We start from the raw sequence: 27,517 nt of genomic DNA on the forward strand, positions 1-27,517 counted from the left end.
AACAGAGATGGCTCAAGTTGTTGAAAGATTGGGCTTAGGCCCAGACTGTATTCACTCATTGTTTGTTTATTTGATATGGGATTACACAATGAGTTTTCATAACTCACCCATCTGTTTATCTGTACAGGTAATCCCCAAGCTTAGGCAGATCGGGGCTGCAAGGGACTCAAAGGTGGCCACACAACCACACATACTTCATATTTGATTTTTGAATTATAAGTAATTTCATTTTGGTTTTCTTTTCTAATAAGGCCATTATGGATTTCTACTTTAATTTGGATTTTTATTTGTTTTGATTTATAGCTGCTAGCAGTAGGGAAAGTCACGGGTTTTCAAAAAGATAATTATTTTTCAAAAATACCACGAATACGCATCCTGTTTCAAAGGGCTTCCACCAGAAATTATGTGTTATAATTAATAATGTTTTAATATGACTAATTTTTTGCCAAATGACTTGCATTTTGGAAATGAACGAGACATCCTAAAAATATTGTTAAGGTCACAAAGAGGTTAATTATAGAACGGGTTTTTCGATGATATCTTACTTTACGAAAAACACTTCAATGTGACATCGCCATATTCAACCATAACGTCCAGGCCGAGTTTGGGGTGTTACATTTAGTAGTATCAGAGTCAAGTTGCAAAACTCGGCTGTGGATTTGGGTTTCTTCTAAAACTTGGAATTTTCAAAAAGAACTATTCCAAATGATTTGAAAGTATTTTGAAATGTTTTACTGAATGTGTGGAACATTGAGTCTCTAGCGTTGATTCTGTAAGTCTTCTGAAACTATTGATTGCTTAAATTGAAATACTGAGACTACTATAGGTAGTAGACTGTACTGAAATACTATATTTAGGGTAAACTAAAACTTGTAGTAAGACTGATATGCGAAAATGAACTTTGAGTTACTAATACTGTTTCCCATAAAATATCTATTAATAAACACTGAAACTGTAAAACTGATGCATAAAACTGTTAATACAGATAAAACGCAATTCAATATGAGCACTAGGGGTACTCATGGAAGGGGTACAAGAGGCCACGGTGGAGGCCGTGGAGGTGCTCGGGCTGGGTCTTCGTCATCTGGCCACATGCCTAATGTTGAAGCTAGAGAGGCACCGGCTTCACCTGTGATTGAGACTAGGTCTCATGGTCGTGCGGCTGGGGAAGATGTACTGTCCCAATCTATGTTAAAAATTCTGGAGAGGGTTGTTAGGCCCAATACTGGTGCTGTGGGCCGTGGGTCAATTATGGAACGACTCCGGTCTAATGGAGCTGAAATTTTTAGGGGCATTGCTAGAATTGCCCCTAATGTGGCTGAGTATTGGATTAAGTCAACAAAGAGGATCATGGATGATCTCGACTGCACTCTTGAGCAAAAATTAAAGGGTGCACGTCACTACTGCGAGATGAGGCCTACTAGTGGTGGCTTACGGTTAAAGAGGGCACTCAGCCCGATCGGTTGACCTGGGAATTTTTCAAGACTGCTTTCTAGAGTAAGTATGTGAGTGCTAGTTATGTGGACACTCGTAGGAGGGAGTTCCTAAATTTGACTCAGGGGGATAAGTCAGTGGCTAAATATGAAGTTGAATTTTTATGATTAAGTCGCTATGTGCGAGGGATGGTGGAGTCTGAGTACGAACGGTGTGTTTGTTTAGAGGACAGCCTCAGGGATTGTAACACCCCTAACCCGTATCCGTCACCGGATTAGGGTTACGAGGCATTACCGTAAGACATAGCTTAACCCATTCATTAGACACTTTTTATGCATTAAAAATTTCTATTATAATAATCAATAAAACAAACCAAATCAATAGATCATCACTAAACATGAGTCACAAATATTACATATTTAAAACATTAACTAATTCAAACATTGAATTGTTCTAATATACTTTAAACAATGTGGTAATTAATTCCATGATATTTGAACACCTAAAATTTGAATTATAAATATCTATATTTTTAATCACATATATCATGCACATAACAAATCAAATAATACATTTTACATCTATTAGGAACATTAGCAAAAACAGCCAAAAAGATCAACTTCACAAAAGATTCAAATGTTACTCAATTAACTAAATTTATCTAACAATCACATCATTTACAACTATTACCAATGCGCAATGTATATATATAAAACTAATATTCAAACTCAAAAACAACTCACCCAATTTGCATTAAACCATCATGATACTTTTTAACAATTATTACTATTCATTTGGTCATTTTCTAAAACTTTGACTGAATATAAACATTTTAATTACATGCTTATTCATTATCCACTACTATTTGTACCACTCAAAACATACAATAAGCACATGTTTACGAGACTTAATTCTCATGGAAAATTTTACCGTACCCTTTTAAGACATGTTAAGCAAATAAAACCATTCAAGTTCTACCTATGATGCATATTACTATAATGCATAACATACATACAAGATTTTTTTTCTATGCTTCCTCCATTTGTCTAATAACACATCCACAAAAAGATTACATAGCTTCACTACTCCAAATTTACCAAAATTTTTCCATTACAAAGTATATGAAATTTAATCTCCATTTATACAGCATTATTACACAACCAAATATGCAACCATTATTTTACCACCTTACTAAACCAAATCCTAGTCATTTCAAATGCAACCCACACTTTTATCAAATACATCACGCCTACATAGTATAATCATAACTTAACTAGCTCAAAACATACTTAAAATACAACTTCTTCCATTATTTACTCATTTACCGAAACACTTAATCATGCACTTATATAATAACTTCGAACATTGACAATTTAAATCAAGCCATTAAATCTTTCTCCAAATGTTTCTCACATATATAACAAGCATTTAATCCAATAAAAATATATATCATGACCAAAATCAACCAAGTTTAAAACATCATTCAATATTAAACATACTAAACTCCAACATTAGTATACCACTTTATCTTCACTTTAACTATATGCAAAACTATCTTACTTTAGTACCGGATCATATAGTCATATATAATCAAATCACCAAAACCAAAGCCAACATAACCATATCTTGACCAAACCTTGAAACTGAGCTTAATAAATTAAACAAGCCATTTTTGCATGGCTTTTATGTACATATCCCAAATCAAACATACTTCAACTAGCCTACATGCCATAGGTTCGAGAATCCAGCTCATAAAATGCCGAAGACAGTTGATAGTGTAATAAGCTCCTCTGACGATTCCCGAACTCGTAACTTGAATCCAAAATCTATAAAACAGAGGTAAGCATGAACACACATAGAGTAAGCTTTCATAGCTTAGTAAGTCATAAGCAAATAAACGAATTAATAACACAATCAAAACATTTAAACTAAACCAAATTATACTATCGTAGTTACTTTAAATCTTAAACTTACAAATTCATGTATTTTATATGACTTTCACATGTAGGTTATTCATGGTCGAATGAACATATAGATATTTTTACAAACTATCATTCAATTTCCAAGCCAAACTATCTTTATCATAACTAATACATTTACTCTTATATGCATAAATTCATAAGTCAAAGGATAATAATCTCATATATATTTATTTTATATGGCCGAATACACATACACATATATAAGCAAAATATATATTTCAATTTCAAAGCTAAATACCATTATATGAATACATATACTTATACCCATGAATCAAAATATAATATCATATGCATATACATAGCAAATGTCGAATATACTTCACAAGATACACATGTTCACGTTAATGACTTACTTACCTTGTTTCTAGTAGGTAATAAACCAATTCATACCTAATCATTTTAGCTCATTTTGCACACTCGATCCCAACTTATCGATGCCCGATGAACCATTCGAAATTGGATAGGACACTCAAATAATCACACATATATCTTACAATGCCAACGTCCCTGACGTGGTCTTACATGTAATCACATATCGATGCCACTGTCCCAGATAGGGTCTCACTCGTACACATATATCGGAGCCACATATCGATGCCATGGTCTTACTCGTACATCACATATCAGAATCTTATGTCATGACATATATATCCTAGCTATTCTTAAGGTTCATACGGGGCTTTCGAACGTCGTAACTCAGTCAAAACGAATTCATAAAAATTGTTCCCAAGCATAATCACATTTGGCATTCACATATAAAATCTCATATAATTTAATTTCAGCTTATAAACTCATAAATAATTAGCATTAACAATCTCTATTTGCTTATAAACTTACCTCAAACGATGTAAAATAGAACGGGACGACTAGTTGACAACTTTCGTTTTCCCCCGATCCAAATCCAATTTCTATGGTTCTTGATCTAAACATATTCAAATTAAACTCATTCAAACATATTTTCAATCAATTTAGTCCAAAAACACATAAATGGGAAATTACCATTTTACCCCTGACATTTACAATTTTTACAATTTAGTCTCTTTTGCACAAAATACAAAATATGCAAAATTTCAGTACACTCATGTTAGGCCGAATTTTACCTATGTTCATACAAGCCTATATATTTATTTATTTCACATTTTAGTCCCTCAAATTATTATTTTTTAAATTTAGTCCTAATTACTTAAAATCATCAAAAACTCCAGTACAAAACATGTTAATCTAAAACATATCTTTCATATTTCATCATCAAACAACAAAAATCACAAGCTCTCATCAAAGGCATAACTCAAAATATTCATCAAAATAAAAAATTCAAGCATGAGTCTTGCGGATTACTTAGCAACGATCTCAAAAACGTAAAAATTATCAAAAATTGAGCTAAACACATACCTTAATAGAGCTTCAGAGATGACTGAACCCTAACTTCTTTCATTTCTTTTCTTTGTTTTAGTTTCAGGAAGAAGATAAAGAATGAACACATAAATGGCTTTGATTTTTTTTATGTTATTCTTTATATTATAATAACATATATTATTGGTTTCCTAAATTAACCTTATTAAATTTATAATAAAGCCATATAACATAAGCCCTTAGTCGTCCATTCAATAAGTCAATGATCATAAAATGGCTTTCACTTTTATGCTTTATGATAATATATATTATATCTTATTATAAATTAAAGTTTAATTTACATATAACCTTAATGAAATAATATAAAAACTATATAATTTATGCCTACCACCGTCCCACTAATAAATAAATGGGCTATTTACAACTTAAAGGCTTTCATTAATAAAGCCATTAACAATTCGGTCCCTTTTAGAAATAAGCACTAAATTTTCATTTTATATGATTAAGTCCTCTATTCAATCAAACACTCAAACGATAAAATTTAAGCACGAAAATTTCATAGATGTAAATTCACACAAAATAAACACAGAAAATAATTTTTAAATATTTTTTGACTCAGTTTCGTGGTCTCAAAACCACCATTTTGATTAGGGTCTAAATCGGGATGTTATAGGGATAGTCTACGAGTTCTGATAGCTCCGCAGAGGGAGCGAGATTTTGGTGCTCAAGTAGATAAGGCGAAAATCCCCGAGGATGTGAAGTGCGCTGAGTGCTAGAACCGTGAGAAGGAGAGAGGTACGAATAAGAGGGATTCAGAGCCCTCGAGTTCTTTTCTGTGGCCTAAGAAAAGGCTAGAGTTGATAGGCTAGTCAGAGTTGGAGCCCCTGTTGCTACTACTGGACCGCAACCCTATGCTGATTGTGTGGGATGCCATTAGGTCATGTGCTGGAAAAGAATTGGAGCATGTTTGAGATGCAGATCATTGGAATAAATATATGTATATGCCGAATAGTAATGTAAATGTATGTATTATGAATAAGTTATATATATGTTATTATGAGATTGAATTGTTTGAGAAGCAGAATATCTGAATACGAGAAAGTTCTGATAACGTGACGACATCCGAAAAGCCCGTACGAACCCTAAAAATAGTAGAGGATACATATGTCATGACATTGGATTTCGAGATATGATTCGTGTAAGACCACGTCTGGGACGTTGACATCAATTTGAGATATCGTGTAAGACCTTGTCTGAAACACTGTCATCGATTAGAGATTTCGTTGTAGACCATGTCTGGGACAATGGCATCGATATGTAATTACATGTAAGACCACGTCTGGGACGTTGGCATTGTATGATATGTGTGTACGAGTAAGACCACGTTTAATACGTTGGCATTGATATGTGATTTCGGTATGTGTTTACGAGTAAGACCCTGTCTGGGACAGTGGCATCGATATGTAATTACATGTAAGACCACGTCTGGGATGTTGGCATTGTACGACATGTGTGACTCTCCGAGTATCCTATTTAATTTCGAATTATTCAACGAGCAATGTTATGTAAAGACTGAATACGAAATCAAATTAAAATGTTCAGGTATGTGTTAGCTAATGCATGGAAATTACGATAAGTTTTGGTATTTGAACTGATGATATGAATTATGTTATAAAGTTGGTTATGTGTATATTGAATGCAAATCTATATTCAGAAAAATGATATAAGTACGTGATATTAAAGTGTGGAACATGTGTATACATATATGATTTTTTTGGTACGTGTGAATTGCATATGAATTCAGAAACAGTAGGTGAATATGTTTCTAATGACGATATGTGACATATATTATTATGAATGAAAGAAATGTATACAAATGAATGTGTGTTATATGTGCTAGTTATAGGATCTTGTGATTCTATGATTTGAACATGAGAAACATGAAACAAGAAACATGGTTTTGAAATATATTATTTTGATTTGAAAATTGGATATGAAATAGATATCGAGACAATGGTGTTATGATGTATGGTTTGTATATATGCAAATTGGCTAGTGAAGCATGACATGTTTTGATTAATCATGTAATAATTATGTGCAAACTTGATTTATATGATTGAATTAAGGTATATATATATTCATTGATAAATAAGATAATAAAAGTTATTTAATGTGGTATATAAATTTACAAGTACAATGAATGTATATGTGAATAAAATTTGTTAAATTCAGCTTAGTGATATTGATTTATAAATATTATTGAAATGATTTATTTGATTATGGCTTACTAAGCTTTTGAAGCTTACTCTGTGTGTTTTTCCTATGTTTATAGAGTTTCGAAGACTTGCTCTGGTTGGAAGTCGTAGGAGATTTCATCATACTATCTAGTTTTCATTTCGGTAAATTAATGCTTTGAGGTTAGGTTATGTGGCATGTATAGGCTAATTTTGATATATTTGGTTTTGAAATTTGTGTATATATATATAGCCATGCGAAAATGGCTTCTTTAAGATGTTAATGTTGTGTGTATTCAGTCAACATTTAAGGTTATTATGGAAGTATGTTTTATGGTATATATATATATGTAACACCCCAAACTCGGCCCAGACGTTATGGCCGAATCCGACGTGCCACATTGAAGTTAAGAACCCACGTTCCACTTTAGTGTTGTAATAAATCGTCTTTTGTTAAGGCTTAACCAAGTGAATGGAAGCTGTGCACCAAGCAGGTATCCAAAAACAGAGGAGATGAGCCATGAAGGCTGCTTAAGTACCAAGCTCTTCGATTGGATCCAATCCTAGACATGCCCACAACCATTGCCACACTTTGTTAACCGAGTTTGAAATTCATTTAGGTAGATATCTTTGATAAACCGATTAATCGTGTTGTTACGTTATTTTGAAAATGAGTATCATTTTGAAAACGTGCCCTAAGTCTAGCCCATTTAAATTATTATCAGAAAAATTTAGAGTTACTGAAAATAAAATAATCCCAGAAAGAGAATAAAGTTAAAATAGCCTTATTACAACCCAAAAATAAATAGTAATTAAGATGAACTAACGAAAACCAGTTACTTATTTTAAAGTCCAAAAGTGTTCACCGTGGCCACTCTGAATCCCCTCCGGCTTCAAGTCTCCACATCAAGGCTCACCTGCAAGGTTAATGAAGGGGGGTGAGTTTGAAAACTCAGTGTGCAACAAGCCCCTTTCAGAGCTCAAACCAAGATCAGCATACTGAGCCTAAGCCCCAAATTCAGTCTCAATAAATACTAGGCCGAAGCCTTTTCATAATTCACATCACTGGCCGAGGCCTTTACTGTATAGGGTCATGGCCCATAGGCCCATTTCAATATCATATGTAACATCGAAGAATGCATGCAAGGCCATTTGGGGAGACTACTCAACCCACCATCCACTACTCTCCACCCGTACCAACCAACACACCATGTGGGGAATGATTCAACCCACCCAACCAACACACCACTGGCAGCATAGTTGTTTTATCATATAACTGGAGGCCTAGCCTTTTTTAATAACTGGGGCAAAGCCCTTTTCACTTCCTCCATTCATATAAAACCCAACCCATGCATATATGAATATATCATGTGCATTTCATACATATCATGTGCATATCCCGTCAAATCATGTATATCAAAATCTCATGCATCAAGTTCATAATTAAACCCTAGGGGCATAATGGTCATTTTTACCTAAGGGCAAAACAGTCATTTTCATATTATCAGGGAAATTTCGTAATTTTACCAAATATCAGGGTCTTCCATGTTCATTAACAATTATCAATAACTCCAAGTGTTTAAACAATGATTTTAACGCACTTTATCAAATTCGGGCTTTTGGGCCCAAAACCCCTAATGGGCCCCACGAATGCCGATTTAGCCCCTTAGGCCCCGATAATCCAAATTTTACATCAAATCTACCCGTTTAACATGCAATATATCCAAGTTCCATTTTCTATCAGAATTTACCCAAATGGGCCTGGAAGCCCATTGGGCCCAATTTTAGCCTATTAAGGCCCAACTTACCAACGTGCACAGAATTGCGCTCTTACCTGTTCCATCGATCCAAACACCGATTGTATCGCTTTAATCGTATCTAAAACCACATGGAAAATCTCAAGTTCCTGAAATGCCGGAATTTAGGCATTTCGGCTTTTCAGCGAAAATTAGTCTAAGATCTTACGGGGGTTATTACACACCTGTTTTGTGACATTCACCAATGAAGTCTCCCACGGCAACCTACAATTTATTCACCACCTTTCTTATTCTACAGATCATGCTAATCAAACCCAAATCTTACCCTACCAAAATCGGCCTAAAGAATCCCTAATGGCCACGGATCACTTACCTTCTCCGAGTCTGATGCTCGAACCAAGTTTGCCAAATCGATACCCCAAGCCTTGCTGCTCTTCCAAAGTATCTACAAACCATAAAAAAGAAAAAGAAAAAGCCTAATAAGGCCTATATCTCAAATCAGCAACCACCCTAAACTATAAGGGTTTCGGCTTTTGTCAGTAGTTACTACTGAATCGATTTAGAGTATGAATACTTACCATAGTATCCCTTCTTGAACCATTTAAAGTGAGGGATTGGCCACCAAAAAGTGAGGGAAAAGAAGGCTGCTGGTCAACAAGAAATCAGCACCACCAATTTTCACAGGTTTCGACTTTTGTGGTTTTTCGGCAAAAGTAATGATAGGAAAGGGAGTAGTAGATGGAAAGAAAAGAATAGTGAACTGGTTTTGGAGAAGAAAAGAAAGAAAGATGATTGAGAATGGTGATTTCGGTTAGAGAAGGAAAAAGGACGAAAGAAAAGAATCACTCTTTGAAGTTTACTCAAGGAAAACGGCACAACCTAAGTCCCTAATACCGAAATACTAACCTAATACCCCTCTGTCGAAATCCCCTCTCCACTCCCCTCTATTCAGCCAACTCTATCTCTCTCTCAAATCCCTAAAATCCCTCCCCTTATCACTCCTTAATCCATGCATTTGACTGATTCAAACTCTCTCCAACAGAGTTCCATTCGACTTCAAACTTCTGCCTGCTCAAGGCAAAAAAAAAAACATCGCATTTGCCATCACAGAGAATCGAACCCAGGTTCCCCCAACCACTTACACGCCACCTTTTTAGCTCCTTAGTGGCTTCACTTAGCCACTTTACCAGAGCCTCTTTCTTTGTGTTACATTTTACCCACAACTTTTAATAAAGCCATCTGCCCAAAGCCCCTAACTCCTTAAGTCCAAAGTTTAAAAAAAATTTTGGGTTTTGGTCATCACATGGGCCTTCCATAAGCCCATTTACATATTCCAACTATGAATTTTTTTACTACCAAATACCAAATTTTAAAAACTTTACCAAATTCTCGGAAATTACAAAAACCTAAAAATCAGATGTTACAACTCTACCCTTCTTAAAGAAATTTCGGCCTCAAAATTTTACCTGATCCAAACAATTAAGGATATTGTTGACGCATTGTCTCCTCGGACTCCCAAGAAGCTTCTTCTTTGCCATGGTTCCTCTAAAGTATCTTCACCAATGGGACTGACTTCCTTCTCAGCACCTTGACGTCGTGATCAAGTATGTAAACAGGTTCTTCCTCGAAGGTCAAATCTGACTGTACCTCAATTTCTGCAACTGGCATGATATGAGTTGGGTCGGAACGATATCTCCTTAGCATGGATACATGAAAGATGTCGTGAATACGATCCAGTTCCAGAGGTAACTCTAGCTGATAAGCCACTGGCCCTATCCGCTTAAGGATTCGATAAGGCCCAACGAACCGTGGACTTAACTTGCTCTTCTTACCAAACCTCAATATCTTTTTCCAAGGTGAAACTTTCAAAAAAACCATGTCCCCTACAGCATATTCAATATCCTTGTGCTTCAGATCGGCATAAGACTTTTGTCGATCAGCTGCCTCATTTAACCGATTCCTGATCACCTTAACCTTGTCTTCAGTATCTACTACCAACTCTGGACCAAGTACTTGCCTTTCCCCCAACTCTGCCCAACAAGTAGGCGAACGACACCTTCGCCCATACAGTGCCTCATAAGGAGCCATCTGAATACTTGCTTGGTAACTATTGTTATACGCGAACTCCGCCAATGGCAAGTAATCCTTCCAACTGCCCGTAAAGTCGATAACACAACCCCTCAACATATCCTCTAGAATCTGAATGACCCTCTCTGACTGCCCATCCAACTGAGGGTGAAAAGCCGTACTAAAATCCAATCGCGTTCCCAACGCCTCATGCAACTTTTGCCAAAATCGAGATGTAAACCTTGGGTCTCGGTCAAAAATTATTGATACTGGCACCCCATGCAACTACACTATCTCTGCCACATACAACTTGGCCAACTTCTGAAGTGAGTAATCGGTTCGAACAGGTATGAAATGGGCAGATTTTGTCAACCTATCCACAATCACCCAAACTGAGTCCTTCTTGGAAGGTGTCAATGGCAAACCACTTACAAAATCCATAGTTACCCTTTCCCACTTCCAAAGTGGGATCTTTACTGGCTGTAACAATCCTGAAGGCAGTTGATGCTTAGCTTTTACTTGCTGACATGTCAAACATTTCCCCAAAAATTCGGTCACTTCTCGCTTAAGCCCAGGCCACCAATATAGCTCTCACAAGTCTCGATACAACTTACTCCCTCCTGGATGCATAGCACAAGGTCCACTATGTGCCTCTCTCAAAATCATCAATCTCAAGTCAGAGTCCTTCGGCATACAAGTTCTTCCTCGAAAACAAAGAACCCCATCATTATTTACTCCGAAGTCTGGATTCTCCCCCTTCTCAACTTGCTGAAACTGAGAAACCAACAACTCATCCACCAACTGCTGCTTCTTAATCTGCTCCACCCAAGTGGGTCTCACTTGTAACTCTGCCAATAAGCTTCCATCGTCATACAAGCTTAAACGAGCAAACATTACGTTCTATTCCGCCACAGTCCTTCGACTTAACGCATCAGCCACAACATTTGTCTTACCTAGATGGTACTCAATCGAACAGTCATAGTCCTTTAACAACTCTATCCACCTTCGCTGCCTAAGATTCAGCTCCTTTTGAGTCAACAAGTACTTAAGACTCTTGTGATCCGTATAGATAATACATCTCTCCCCATACAAGTATTGCCTCCATATCTTAAGCGACCACTTTACCCTCTTGCATCAACACGTAGCCCAAACCTATATGTGACACGTCACTATACACAGTGAAACCCTTACCAGACTCTAGCTGAATCAACACTGGCGCTTCTGTCAGAACCTTCTTTAACTTCTCAAAAGCCTCTTGCTGCCTATTTGTCCAAACAAATGGTGCTCCCTTCCTTATAAGTTTAGTTAACAGTGCTGCCAACACAGAAAATCCTTCCACAAATCTTCTATAATAGCCTGCCAACCCCAGAAAACTTCAGATTTCTATTACTGACCTCGGTGGCTTCCACTCCAGAATTGCCTCAATCTTTCGAGGGTCTACCTTGATCCCCTTAGCAGATACCACATGCCCCAAGAAAGTTACTTCCTTCAACCAAAACTCGCACTTGCTTAACTTTTCATAGAGTTGCTTTTCCCTTAGCACTTGCAGAACAATACAAAGATGTTCATCATGCTTCTCTTTTGTTTTCGAGTACACTAAGATATCATTGATAAAAAAAACTATGAACTGATCCAAGTATGGCTGAAACACCCGATTCATTAAATCCATGAATGCTGCCGGTGCATTAGTCAAACCAAAGGGCATAACCAGAAACTTGTAATGACCATATTGAGTCCTGAATGTCGTCTTATGAATATCAACTTCTTTGACTCTCAACTGATGATATCCTAACCGAAGGTTGGTCTTAGAAAATACTGAGGCTCCTCTCAATTGGTCGAACAGATCATCGATTCTTGGCAAAGGATACTTGTTCTTGATCGTCAGTTTGTTCAACTGCCGATAGTCAATGACATCCGCATGGTCCCATCTTTCTTCTTTACAAACAACACCGGTACGCCCCACGGAGAAACACTTGGTCTTATAAACCCTCTATCCAACAGTTCCTAAATCTGAGCTTTCAGTTCCACCAACTCCTTTGGTGCCATCCTATAATTTGCAATGGACACTGGAGCTGTCCCAGGTAACAAGTCGATTCCGAACTCGACTTCTCTGTTCGGAGGTAGTCCAGGAAGTTCCTCCGAAAATACATCTTGAAATTCTTGAATGGTCCTAACTAACTCTACAGTCATCCCCTCAGGTTTAGCTTGACTCACAAATGCTAAGAACGCCTCACATCCTTTTCGAATCAACTTCTCAACCCTTAAAGCTGAGACAACATTGGACAAATAGTTCCTTCGCTCCCTTATGACCATTATCTCCTCAGCCTTGGCAGTTCTTAGCACTATTCTCTTAGCAGCACAATCCAACGTCGCCCTATGCTTAGTTAGCCAGTCCATTCCTAAAATAAGATCAAAATCCCCAAATGGCAACTCCATCAAATCTCCTACAAATATCTTATCTTGTGTCTCCAAAGGCACCGCCCTAAAGAGTTTATCTACCTTAACCGAGTGTTCTAAAGGGCTTATCACCGATACCCCACTCACAGTCTCCTCAGGAAGCACACCCAAGGCACCATATACATCACAAGTAACATACGAGTGAGTGGAACCGACATCAATCAAAGCAGTGTAAGGCGTGCTATGAATAAAGAACATACTGGTTATAATATCAGGAGTGTCACCCTTCTCACGACCCGTGCAGCATAAACCAACGCCAGCTGTCGAGCATCAGCATTTTCAGCACCCCTGCCAGGTGCCCCACGTCCACGTCCATTACCATTGCCACCTCTACTTTGCCCACGGCCTCTCCGTGGTGGTGGTTCTCCTCGCTGTGGTTGGACACCTCTTTGCTCCGCAGCTAGATCGTGAGCTACTCTCCGAGGACACTCTCTGAACTGATGTTCCTTTGACCCACATCGAAAACAAGCTCTAGTTTGTCTCCAGCACTCCCCCATATGTGCTCTGCCACAGTCCCTGCAAGCCTGCAGTCTAAAAGTATTTACCGGAACTGCTCGAACCGGTTCCTCCATTCTAGCTCTTTTAGCATTCCTATTTACAACACCTGGGGGTCCAGAATCCCTCTTAAATCTGGGTCGATTCTCCTCACAATTCTGCCTTTCAGTTCGTTTCACTTCCTCGGCTATCTTAGCCTTCTCTACCAACGCAGCAAAATCACGCTCCCTCTGTGGAGCTATCAGTACCCTAAGCTCATCGTGGAGGCCATCCTTGAATCAAACACTGCGCTCATATTCGGTTGCAACTATCCAGCTAGCATATCGACTCAGCCTCAAGAATTCTGCCTCATACTCCGCAACAGTTTTATTACCCTGAGTCAAATTCAAAAATTCCTTTCGACGAGCATCCACATAACTAGCTCCTACATACTTCCCCTTAAAAGCAGTCTTGAACAGTCCCCAGGTTACTCGTTCAATCAGGGTACTCTCCCTTATAGTGATCCACCACCAATATGCCTCGTCTCGCAGTAATGACACGACCCCTTCAGCTTTTGCTCCACAGAACAATCTAGGTCATCCATAATCCGCTCCGTTGCCTCCAACCAATATTCAGCCACATTTGGGGCTACTCCAGATACACCCCTAAAAACTTCTGCTCCCTTAGCCCGGAGTCATTCCGAGATGGATCCCCTATTTATTGTCCCGGTGCTCGCTCAAGCAACCCTTTCCAAAATCCTTAACATCGCTTGGGACAAAGCATCATCCCCCGCAGCCCGATCATATGACCCAGTCTCAGTTGCCTGTGGCACGAATGCCTCCTCAGCTGGCCTATGCCCTGAGGATGAAGATTCAGCTTGCACCCTTCCGCGACCACATCCACGACCTCGTCCACGAGTTCCTCTTGTACTCATATTGAATTATCTGATTACGAATTTTATGACATTAGTTTAATATTTCAATTGTTTATTACGAGATGTCTTACGAAAATATAGCAGTTTAAGGATTGTTTTTTGCAATGTCGTAGCCTAGCTACAGTCTCATTTCTACCATTTTATCGTTCTACCCTATCTAAAGTATCTTAGCAGGGTCGCAGTTCTTATCCACAGTATTATACTAATATCACATAAAGTAAAAGAAGGTATACTTACAGACTTGGTGCCAGGGATTCAGTGTGCCACCTTTTTCTTCCAAACCATTTAAAGCAAAAAAACATGTATTTGGTCACAAAAATAGGAATTTCCTAAAAATTGATTAAAAATACCTTTGTTTTGAAATTTTTGATTTAAAATCCGTTTACAAATCCACAGTCGCGTTGTTACAACTTGGCTCTGATACCACTAAATGTAACACCCCAAACGCGGCCCAGACGTTATGGCCGAATCTGACGTGCCACATTGAAGTTAAGAACCCACGTTCCGCTTTAGTGTTTTAATAAATCGTCTTTTGTTAAGGCTTAACCAAGTAAATGGAAGCTGTGCACTAGGTAGGTATCCAAAAACAGAGGCGGTGAGCCATGAAGGCTGCTTAAGTACCAAGCTCTTCGATTGGATCCAATCCTAGACATGCCCACAACCATTAGCACACTTTGTTAACCGAGTTTGAAATTTATTTGGGTAGATATCTTTGATAAACCGATTAATCGTGTTGTTATGTTATTTTGCAAACGATATCATTTTGAAAACGCGCCCTAATTCTAGCCCATTTGAATTATTATCAGAAAAATTTAGAGTTATTAAAAATAAAATAATCCCAGAAAGAGAATAAAGTTAAAATGGCCTTATTTCAACCCAAAAATAAATAGTAATTAAGATGAACTAACGAAAACCAGTTACTTATTTTAAAGTCCAAAAGTGTTCACCGTGGCCACTCTGAATCCCCTCCGGCTCCAAGTCTTCACATCAAGGCTCACCTGCAAGGTTACGGAAGGGGGGTGAGTTTGAAAACTCAGTGTGCAACAAGCCCCTTTCAGAGCCCAAACCAAGATCAGCATACTGGGCCTAAGCCCTAAATTCAGTCTCAATAAATACTGGGCCGAAGCCTTTTCATAATTCACATCAGTGGCCGAGGACTTTACTGCATACGGTCATGGCCCATAGGCCCATTTCAATATCATATGTAACATCGAAGAATGCATGCAAGCCTATTTGGGGAAACTACTCAACCCACCATCCACTACTCTCCACCCGTACCAACCAACACACCATGTGGGGAATGATTCAACCCACCCAACCAACACACCACTGGCAGCATAGTTGTTTTATCATATAACTGGAGGCCTAGCCTTTTTTAATAACTGGGGCAAAGCCCTTTTCAGTAAACTGGGGCAAAGCCCTTTTCACTTCCTCCATTCATATAAAACCCAACCCATGCATATATGAATATATCATGTGCATTTCATTCATATCAAGGGCATATCACATCAAATCATGTATATCAAAATCTCATGCATCAAGTTCATAATTAAACCCTAGGGGCATAATGGTTATTTTTACCTAAGGGTAAATAGTCATTTTCATATTATCAGGGTAATTTCGTAATTTTACCAAATATCAGGGTTTTCCATGTTTATTAACAATTATCAATAACTCCAAGTGTTTAAACAATGATTTTAACGCACTTTATCAAATTTGGGTTTTTGGGCCCAAAACCCCTAATGGGCCCCACGAATGCCGATTTAGCCCCTTAGGGCCCCATAATCCAAATTTTACATCAAATCTACCCGTTTAACATGCAATATATCCAACTTTCATTTTCTATCAAAATTTACCCAAATGGGCCCAGAAGCCCATTGGGCCCAATTTCAGCCCATTGAGGCCCAACTTACCAACGTGCACAGAATTGTGCTCTTACCTATTCCATCGATCCAAAAACTGATTGTATCTCTTTATTCGTATCTAAAACCATATGCAAAATCTCAAGTTCTCGAAATACCAGAATTTAGGCATTTCGGCTTTTCAGCGAAAATTAGTCTAAGATCTTACGGGGGTTATTACACACCTGTTTTGTGATGTTCACCAACGAAGTCTCCCACGGCAACCTAAAATTTATTCACCACCTTTCTTAGTCTATAGATCATGCTAATCAAACTCCAAATCTTACCCTACCAAAATCGGCCCAAAGAATCCCTAATGGCCACGGTTCACTTACCTTCTCCGAATCCGATGCTTGATCCAAGTTTTCCAAATCGATACTCCAAGCCTTGATGATCTTCCAAAGTATCTACAAACCAAAAAAACAAAGGAAAAAGCCTAATAAGGCCTATATCTCAAATCGGCAACCACCCTAAACTATAGGGGTTTCGACTTTTGTCAATAGTTACTACTGAATCGATTTAGAGTATGAATACTTACCACAGTCTCCCTTCTTGAACCGTTTAAAGATTAGTAGATGAAGGGATTGGCCACCAAAAAGTAAGGGAAAAGAAGGTTGCTGGTCAACAAGAAATCAGCACCACCAAGTTTCAAAAGTTTCGGCTTTTGTGGTTTTTCGGCAAAAGTAATGATGGGAAAGGGAGTAGTAGATGGAATGAAAAGAATAGTGAACTAGTTTTGGAGAAGAAAAGAAAGAAAGATGATTGGGAATGGTGATTTTGGTTTAGAGAAGGAAAAAGGACGAAAGAAAAGAATCACTCTTTGAAGTTTACTCAAGGAAAACGGCACAACCTAAGTCCCTAATGCCGAAATACTAACCTAATACCCCTCTGCCGAAATCCCCTCTCCACTCCCTTCTATTCGGCCAACTCTATCTCTCTCTCAAATCCCTAAAATCCCTCCCCTTATCACTCCTTAGTCCATGCATTTCACTGATTCAAACTCTCTCCAACAGAGTTCCATTCGGCTTCAAACTTCTGCCTACTCAAGGCATAAAAATAACATCGCATTTGCCATCACAAAGAATCGAACCCAGGTTCCCCCAACCACTTACACGCCACCTTTTTAGCTCCTTAGTGGCATCAGTTAGCCACTTTACCAGAGGCTCTTTTTTTGTGTTACATTTTACCCGCAACTTTTAATAAAGCCATCTACCCAAAGCCCCTAACTCCTTAAGTCCAAAGTTCAAAAATTCTTTCGAGTTTTGGTCATCACATGAGCCTTCCATAAGCCCATTTACGTGTTCCAACTATGAATTTTTTACTACCAAATACCAAAATTTAAAAACTTTACCAAATTCTCAGAAATTACAAAAACCCAAAAATCAGGATGTTACAATATAAGTGTAGTATTTGGTTATATGGTTTGGAAAATGTTAATGAGGATGAATAATTAGCCATGAAAGTAGTTCATTTTGGAAAGTATGAAATGTGTTATGTTTTGGCTTGATAATAAGGTAAAGTGATATATATATTTGATTGAGTATTGGTTATGTCGTTTTGGTTTGCGTCGGCAAATTTTATACTTATATTATGCTTGAGTGGTTGAGTTTTTAAGTATGATTCATGATGGAAACTGATGATTATATTTTGAGTATGCTTGATGGCCACTTAAATAAACAGAAGTGACACAATTGTTATGATATGAAGTTTGAGATAGTATGTTAGCTTTAAATGTGGGTGATAGAAATGTTATGACTTATTGACGTTGAAATTGATGTCCGAATGGTTGTTTATTTAAATGGTTAGATATACGAGATTTAAACAAGATAATTTTGTATGCTAAAAATGGATAAGTTTGAATTATTATTTGGGCTCAAATTGGTAAATTTTGCTATAGAGAAGTGGGTATTATTTTCAGGTTGATTTGCTAGCGTATAGATGGAAAATGAATTAATTGTGTGTATATAAATTTTGATAAACTATACAGCATATGAAATTTGATAGGTTTGGCTTGGAAATTGAGTTTTTAATTAGTTATTAAGGTTATGGCAAAAAAAATGCAAATGAAATTATAATGTCCAAAGGCTATGCTCGTTCATTTAGCAGTATTTGATATTGATACATACTTGAATACCCAGTAAATGATATGAATGATATTTAGCTTATGAAATGGATATGTACAAAGGGATGATGTGATATATGCACTTTTATTTGTAATGAAATATGCTTAACCATAATTTATGTATTCGATTACTATTAAGGTGGTGATCATATGGTTCGAATTTTGTAATTATGAAACATGTACAATTTGGTTTTGATATTTAATAGCTTGGTTTCAAATTTTTTAGTAAGCAAATGGTATGGAAATGGTTAAACATTGAAACCTAGTTTGTATAAGAGAATGTTCGATAAAGCATGATTGTGTGTTTGAATATGTAATTTGAATATATGAATTTGACTTGTATGAATAAGAGGTTGGTTATTATTTTATTTTTGAATAATAACTTTTATAAAGGAAATTATATTATAGGGTGTATGATTTGTATTGTCTGTCTATTCTGAATTGTGTTTTGATCGGTAATGCTTCATAACCCTAATCTGACGACGGATAAGGGTTAGGGGTGTTACATTTGTTTGGTATCAGAGCTATGGTTTAGTCAATTCTAGGACTACCATAGCGTTTGTGAGTCTAGCTATACATGCCACAGTTAACCTGCGGTAGTGTGATATCCCCTGACTCTAACGAAAATTTTTTTAATGAGATAGATAAGTTCTCCAATCGAGATAATGTTGATAGTACGGAACGTATATTCAAATGTTTGAATGGAAATGTGTTGAGTATGAGTTGAAACTCATAAAGGTATGGATCAAATTATATGACATGTTGTTATTGATAATGTGATAATGATATGAGTATATGAGTTGTGAAATGTGGCCTATGATTACCATATAAAATGTTTTGATTGTAAATTAGTGAATTGAGTTGACATATGAAATATGTGACAAGTACAAAAGTGAGTAAAAGTAAATGTTTATTAAATGAAGTGAGAATGTGAAATTAGTAAAGAACCGGCTATGTGTGATAGTATGTGATATGTGTATTTGTGAATGAGTTAAATTTAGGGCTTTACTATCCTCACCCCCTTACTTGTAAAATGTTACAATTAAATCTGTAATATTTGGATTGAATAAGCTCATGAGTGTGGAATTTCTGAAGTCTGTGCTCAGAAAAATTAATAAAGTGATCAGAAAATTTAATGAATCAGCAAATGAAAATAGTATTAAAAGAGATATGGCATAGTTCTGAAGACTATTCGAATTATGCAATGTCACTATTAAAGAAGAAGTTAACTCTGATTAAATGACCCATTTAGTTATGTTACCTAAAGAAAGTATTAACTGCAAGCTTTTTTAAATTGATTTCTGTCAGTGAAGGGATAATGCTTGAATTGTGTTGATGGCAGGGTGCAGTGATCATAGTTAGACAATTACTATAATTTCTTTTGGGTATTCTATGTGTACATTTATCCTCAGAAGTATATGTGATTGTTTAATTTCAGGAGGATCCTTATCGTATGAAAACATTAGCTAAACATACTAATAGACAAAAGCATCATTGATCTGTTTGAGTTATGTTTGACATTGCTTTGTCTTTCTCTAGTATTTTATTCTATTGTGTGAATATGAAAGTCGACGGTAAAACTTGAATAAGGCTAATATTTTGTTTTTACTGGCTATTGTTCTGTTGAATATATATGAAGATTATATTACTTCTGTTATTGTGGATCTCAGTATTTATAAGCGACATTATTCCTTCTGGACCTTTTCTGGGATATCATTGGAATTGATATCATTCTATATGCGTTGTAATCCTCAGATATTCTGTGTAGCATCAGATATTGAAATTTTACTATTCTAGTTTTCTTATGATCCCATGTGATTATCTGCAAGAGATCTCTATATCGGTTGTTGTTCAAATCATATTTGATTTTCTTCTGGGTTCAAATGCTTTATTTGTGACAGCCTTAAAGTGACCCTAGTCGGATGCGGTTTCGGGACCGCTAAACCGAGTCACCAAATTATTTGAATATGATATTTATTGTCTAAAATATGTGATTATGAATGTGTGAAAGTTTTAAGCTTCGATTTAGTAAATTGCATGTGAATTTAGTCAATAGGACTTATGTGTGACACTTTTGAAATGTGATAGGTTAATCTATAAGGATCTATTAGTGCATGTAATCAAAGGGGTGGACTTGCATGTCAATTTCCCCCATTTAATTACTAGTGGCCGGCCATGACAAAGGGTGATGGGCAAAACATGTCATAAAACATGTTGTGCTAATGGTTTATGTTAGAAATGATATAATAATAATGGTGAGTAGGATGATGAAAGAAAAAAAAAAGGAGATCATCATCCATGTTTCTTCCTAGCCGATTCTAAAGAAAAAAAAAGAGAGAACAAGAGCATTCGGTGATGAAAACAAGTTGTGTTCTTTGATTATTCTTAGCCGAATTGAAAGGAGGAAGAAAGGAGTGAAGCAATCGGTCATCTTAGGTCAATATTAAGGTAAGGAAGTTGATACTAGTTCTTGAAATCCTAGTTGATATTGAGTGAGTTATCAAGTTATTGTTGGTAACCCATGTTGAAATTGTGATTTTGGAATAAGTAAGGTTTTCGGCTATGGAGATTAATAAGGGTGATGGTTGTGTTTCATGCTAAATCTAGATGAACAATGGTAGTTTCTTACATCTTGATATTTATGAGTTCCTTTCTTGGTTCTACCTTAGGTCCATAAGTATGATTTATGTTTGTTATGTTACTCATGGTTAAAATGATTCGGCTATGGTTCATGCAAAAATAAAATATACATGATTTGGCATTAAATGATATTAGGTTATGTTCGAACATAGAAAGAGTTTAGTTTGGTATGCTTATTACATGGTAGGTAAGATTTGTGTTTTGGATATATGTTTATATTTGGTTAATGATTTGTTCTTGTGAAGTATAAATTTGTAACATGAATTGAGTTAGAAGTTATTATAATGTACTTGTGCATTCGAGTATATGATGAAAATATATGAGGTGGTTATAATCAACTTTGTGATTCGGCTCTTGCCCACATATATATTTGCACATGATGTATTGGTATGACATATATATTATCTCAAGGTATATATTTTTATATGATGGTGTTTCAGTTATGGAGTAAACAATGGATGCGTATTGAGTTATAATATATAATGCATTAGTTAGTAAAATGTATGCCATTTATATGTGGTATTAAGTATATAATTTGCCTCAACATAGACTTGCATATTCGGCCACATGAGATGGATTGGTGTTGCATGTATTCGGTTAGAGGCAAGCATATTGATGCTTTTATCTTGGCTTAGATAAGCGGCTAAAAGAGAGCGTGGGCTAATATGTTGAGTTTGAGTCATGATTTCATACACATGCGACTCTAATGTCTAATGTATATATGGGTTAAGTACCTTGAGTTTCTCTTCTTGATGTTCAAGTGATTAAATCAATTTATTTGTTAAATTAAGCTCAAGAGCAAAGGGGAACTAAATCCGATAAAGGGAAGGAAAAAGTGGTCGAATAGCCATCGAAATCGTTCGACAACATCCGAAGTAAGTTTTCGAGTAACGAGACTTAGTTTACGATTTGATTAAGTCATGACGTATAAGCATAACAAATATACGGTGATATGATGATTCTACTTGAATTATATGTTGAGTTAATTAGTCTATACGTATGACGGGTAGCCGTATGTGCATAGAGATCGTGTCATAAAGCAAACTAAACCATGCTGTTTGTATGTGGCTAGTGAGCCGAAAATGGGATTACTTAATACGTGACTTGTGTTTGAACTCTAATTATGAAAATGAAATATAGATGTGTCATGATTTATTGATATGTGCATGAATATTTGGATGATAACTGAGCTAAGTACCGAAGGCATTTTACGCTAGTGACTAGTTCCGGGCTAAGTCGCGAAGGCATTTGTGCGAGTTATTACATCCGGGCTAAGTCCCGAAGGCATTTGTGCGAGTTACTATATCCGGGCTAAGTCCCGAAGGCATTTGTGCGAGTTATTACATCCGGGCTAAGTCCCGAAGGCATTTGTGCGAGTTACTATATCCGGGCTAAGTCCCGAAGGCAATGGTGCAAGTTACTATATCCGGGCTATGTCCCGAAGGCATTGAGCGAGTAGCTATATCCGGTTAAATCCCGAAGGTACTTGGCTTGGGAATGAGCGACCTTGTTGTAATAGTTTCAATTAATATGCTCGTAAAATCCCAGCAATGAGGTATGTCTCGTATATGCATTGATTTAGTTGATCCCTTACAATTAGTATTCGCTCAGTCGATAAATGAGCTACCGGCCTTTGGCTAAGTTGATCTTTTGTGTATGAATATAAGGGTTGGTAATGTGAAGTAAGTATGATATTGAGAATTTGTGCATATGAAATTATCCGTTTAGCCATATGAATGCTACACTTTAGTTGTGTCTAATTTCATGGCTCAAAACTTACTAAGCATTAAATGCTTACTCCGTTTCTTTGAATCTCTGTTTTATAGATTTTGGTTCGTCAGCTATCGGACTCGGGATTGTCGAAGTCGAAGTCGTCCACACTATCAAACCCCCTTTTTGGTACACTTTTGGTTGAACTTTGAAATGGCATGTATAGGACTACCCTTTTTTGTTGTGGGTCATGTACCCTTCGGTTTTGTATAAATTTGGATAGCTATGCGAAAATGGCTTATATATATTTTTGAGCATAATGTTATAATCATTTTGTATGTATATGGTTATTGAGAGGTGTGGATATGCTTGGCAATGATTGGCCATTGGAATGGTTAATCACGATCATACTTTGTGCTATATATGCTAAAGGGCTAGTTGAATCATGGAAACTATGTAATAGGTAAAGTCTACCTTAAAGGCAGATGCTGACAGCAGCAGTGGTGTGAATTTGAAAAATCACTAAAATTAGTAGAAATATAATTAAATAGTGAATAAATTATGTAATCGAACCTTGATGAATCTAATTCCATATGGAAGAAACGAAACGGTCATATGAGTCGTATTTTAAGAGATATTCAAGTTTTCATGGGACAGGGCCAGAGCGATTTCTGGATCCCCTGATCTGACTTTGGAAATTCATTATAAATTAACCAGAATAATTAGAAGTCATGCCATATATGTATAGATTCCTTTTTGAGTCTAGTTTCATTAGAAACAAATGGCATAAGTATTGAAGCCCTGTATAAGGAGTTATCTAAGTCGCAATGCAGGAAGGTCAGGGTAGTCGAACCCTGTAACAGGGGAGACTTTAACTAATAAACTGTACTAATTTGCTCGACCAAAAATTCTAGAAAAAAATTTGTGGATGGATATATGAGTCTAGTTTCAGGGAAAAATTACGAAACTGATTTTCGAGTTTTGGAACTCAAGATATGATTTTTAAGGTAACAGTGACGCAGTTAGTCAGCTGTCTGGAAATTTTTAAAATGGACTGTGAAAATAAGTGAATTTAGTCTGTGAACCCCTCGTGTCCGACTCCGGTAACGGTCTCGGGTATGGGGTGTTACATTATTAATAGCCGAGATATTATCTATTGTTACGGGTAAGATATCGGTCTTATTATGACAATATGATTCTATCTGATAAAGGTGACTTCAGTATAATTCAGAACTTTGATGATTAATATAAGAGACAGCTTTATTATAAACTCTTTTCTAGTTTTCATGAAAGAATTGACATCGATAAAGGTGAAAGTGATAGAAGATCAAGATTGAATTCTAATGATGATATGTCTGGGGTTATCCTTTTAACGAAAAGAAAAGATCTCTTCGAAAAGACCGATTTAGTGATTTAGTCTGACTCGAACTATTTGATTGAAAATATTATTTGATTATATATGTTTGAATCTATCCACTAGACTGGAAATAAGCTTTGAATGTATATATGTAATTTGAGGGATAATCTTGAAAACTTGATATAGAATTATATCTATCAAAACAACTCTAATTGAGAGATGTTTTGATAAATTAAAGTTAGTTTGATTGTTGAAATTTCTTTTGCATGAAGATATTATCAATCGAAACATCAGCTCTGGTTCAGCCTAAGTTGAAGAAAAAGTTTATGATTTTCAGTTATGCGTCAAGGAATGGTTTGAAGTGTGTTCTAATAATAGAGTGTACAGAAATATCTTGTGATTCCATACAGTTAAAGCTACATGAAAAGAGTTATGTGACATATTTGATGACTATAAGAGTTTAAAATGTTCAATGTCAGAGAAAGATTCGAATTTAGGGACAACAAAGATAGTTCGAAACGTTGAAAAGTTTTGAGTTAGTAAGTGATTATTATCCGAGGGAAATGATTATAGTTTTTTGATGTTCCAAAAAATTTTGTGTGCATTATGAGTGATAAATACGTGATTAATCTTATCAGATGTTGAACATATGTTAGTTGAATTAGAAGTTAAATTGATGCTTACTAGGTGATTTCATGAAACTTAGAAATGTGTTATCAGATTTTGATCTATGAAGGGTTCAACGTAAATAGGTTTCTGATTCAGAACTTCAGATATGGAATCATGATTGATTGTTGCTTCAGGATAAAATGTCTATATTGAAAAGCTTTGAGATTTTATAACCATTGCTACAGGTGACTAACAGTGTTAGTTAGTCTGCTCATATGAGAGTAACAAGATGTATAATAATCTGAGAAAGTGGTATTGATGAATGGGTATTAAACATGATATTTATGAATTTGTGTTCAAATGCTGAAGCTATCTGAGTAGTAATGAAATAAAATTTTAATGAACTTTGCATCAGGATTATTCTTATCATTGAAAAAGATAAAGTGATCTGAATTATTATTATCTGTCTGAAGAAATCTCTCGGCACTTATAGATTTTCTCTTTTGATAGAACAACAGAGTTATCTGTTTCAAAGACGATAAGTTTGCATCTGGTACCAGTTATTATTGTTTCAAATTGAGATCTGAAATTCATATTGTGATTCTGATAGAAATTACAGTAATCTATGAGTATGAGATTGCATTGAAATCGAGAAACGCAATACAAATTCTCGAAATATTATTTGTTACTGTATTTTAGAGTTTCAAAGCAACTAAGAAAGATTATTGTTATTTGATAAGCCATCATGTGATTATAAAAATGACATTGTATGAGGTACCGTATGGTTACAGTTACTGCACTCTGTTGTTTTGGGACCGAGCTTTGTGAGAAAAATAATTTCACAGGATTAATACTATCAGAAAAAATTGAGCAAAAGATGAAAGTAATTCAACACAGTTATAAATAATTTCAGCTTGATATGATGTATAGCGAAAGACAAATCAGAATTTCAATTGTGAGATTAAGGTGATTGAAATCCAAAGTTATTTTAAAATGTACTGTGTGAAAGCAAATCCTTAATCTACTTTTTGGTAAGATTTTCGGGGACAAAAATCCCTAAAGGGGGAGAGTTGTAACAGCCTAGTTTAGATCCTATTTGGAACAGTGGTTTTGAGACTACAAATATAAGTCAGAAAAATAATTTAATACTATTTTTGGGGTCTGCAGTATGCTAAATTATATATGTGAAATTGTCGTGATTTAATTTTATCGTTTGAGTGTTCGATTTAATAAAAGGACTTAATCGCGTAAAATATAAAATGGCTAGCTATTTGTTAAAGTGCCTATTTGCTTTGATTAATTAATTATGAAGTCTTTGAAATGAAATTTAGCCACTGGATAATAGGATGGACGGTAAAAGACAACCATTATATGATTTTCTAATTATTTTATAAAGGTTAATATGGTAATTGTATAATACTAGTATAATAAAATAAAACATAAAGAAAAATTTGCATGTTCATCTTTTATTTGACTTGGCTGAATATTAGAAGAAAGAAGCCATGGATAAAGCTTTGAATATTCGGCACTCTTGAAGCTTGAATTAGGTATGTGTTTTGTTCGGCTTTTGATAATTTTTACGTTTTTGAGATCGTTGTTATGTTACCTATCGAGCCCATGACTCAATTTTTGAATTTGATGATGATTTTGTATTTTGTCATTGTTGAAAGCTTGTGATTTTTGTTGTTCGATGCTGGAAAATAAAATATATGTGATAGATTACCATGTTTTGTATTTGAATTTTTGATGATTTTGAGTAATTAAGGCTAATTTGTAAAAATAATTAATTGAGGGACTAAAATGTAAAATAAATGAAATGTGTGGACTTATATAAGAAAGATGAATATTCGGCCTAAGCATGGTATATTGAAATTTTGCATATTTTGTGTTTTGTGCAATAAGGACTAATTTGTGAAAAGTGTAAAATGTCAAGGGTAAAATAATAATTTGCCCATTTATGTATTTTTGGACTGAATTGAGTGAAAACATGTTTGAATGAGTTAAATTTGTATTGAATTAGATCAATAAAAGTGGAAATCGGATTTGAATTGGGAAAATGAAAGTTATCGATTAGTCGTTTCGGTCCATTCGTGTCCGTACGAGGTAAGTCATAAGTAAATAAATGTTGTTAAATTGAAATATATATATGTATTATATGTGCCGAATTGATTTGTGAATAAATATATGTATATGACGAATAGTAATGCAATTGTATGTATTATGAATAAGTTATATATATATGTTATTATGATATTGAATTGTTTGAGAAGCAGAATATATGAATACGAGAAAGTTCTGATAATGTGACGACGTCCGAAAAGCCCGTACGAACCTTAAAAATAGTAGAGGATACATATGTCATGACATTGGATTTCGAGATATGATTCGTATAAGACCACGTTTAGGATGTTGGCATCAATTTGAGATATTGTGTAAGACCGTGTCTGAAACACTGGCATCGATTAGAGATTTTGTTGTAAACCATG

General features: G+C 35.8%; 1 pseudogene; it reads right to left on the bottom strand.

The window, feature by feature from the left end:
* Positions 1 to 7,896: 7,896 nt before the first annotated feature.
* Positions 7,897 to 27,517, bottom strand: part of LOC121218245 (uncharacterized) — a 35,715-nt pseudogene continuing 16,094 nt past the window's right edge.

The sequence above is a fragment of the Gossypium hirsutum genome, chromosome A03, assembly GCF_007990345.1.
Source record: "Gossypium hirsutum isolate 1008001.06 chromosome A03, Gossypium_hirsutum_v2.1, whole genome shotgun sequence".
In the NCBI taxonomy this organism is placed as follows: domain Eukaryota; kingdom Viridiplantae; phylum Streptophyta; class Magnoliopsida; order Malvales; family Malvaceae; genus Gossypium; species Gossypium hirsutum.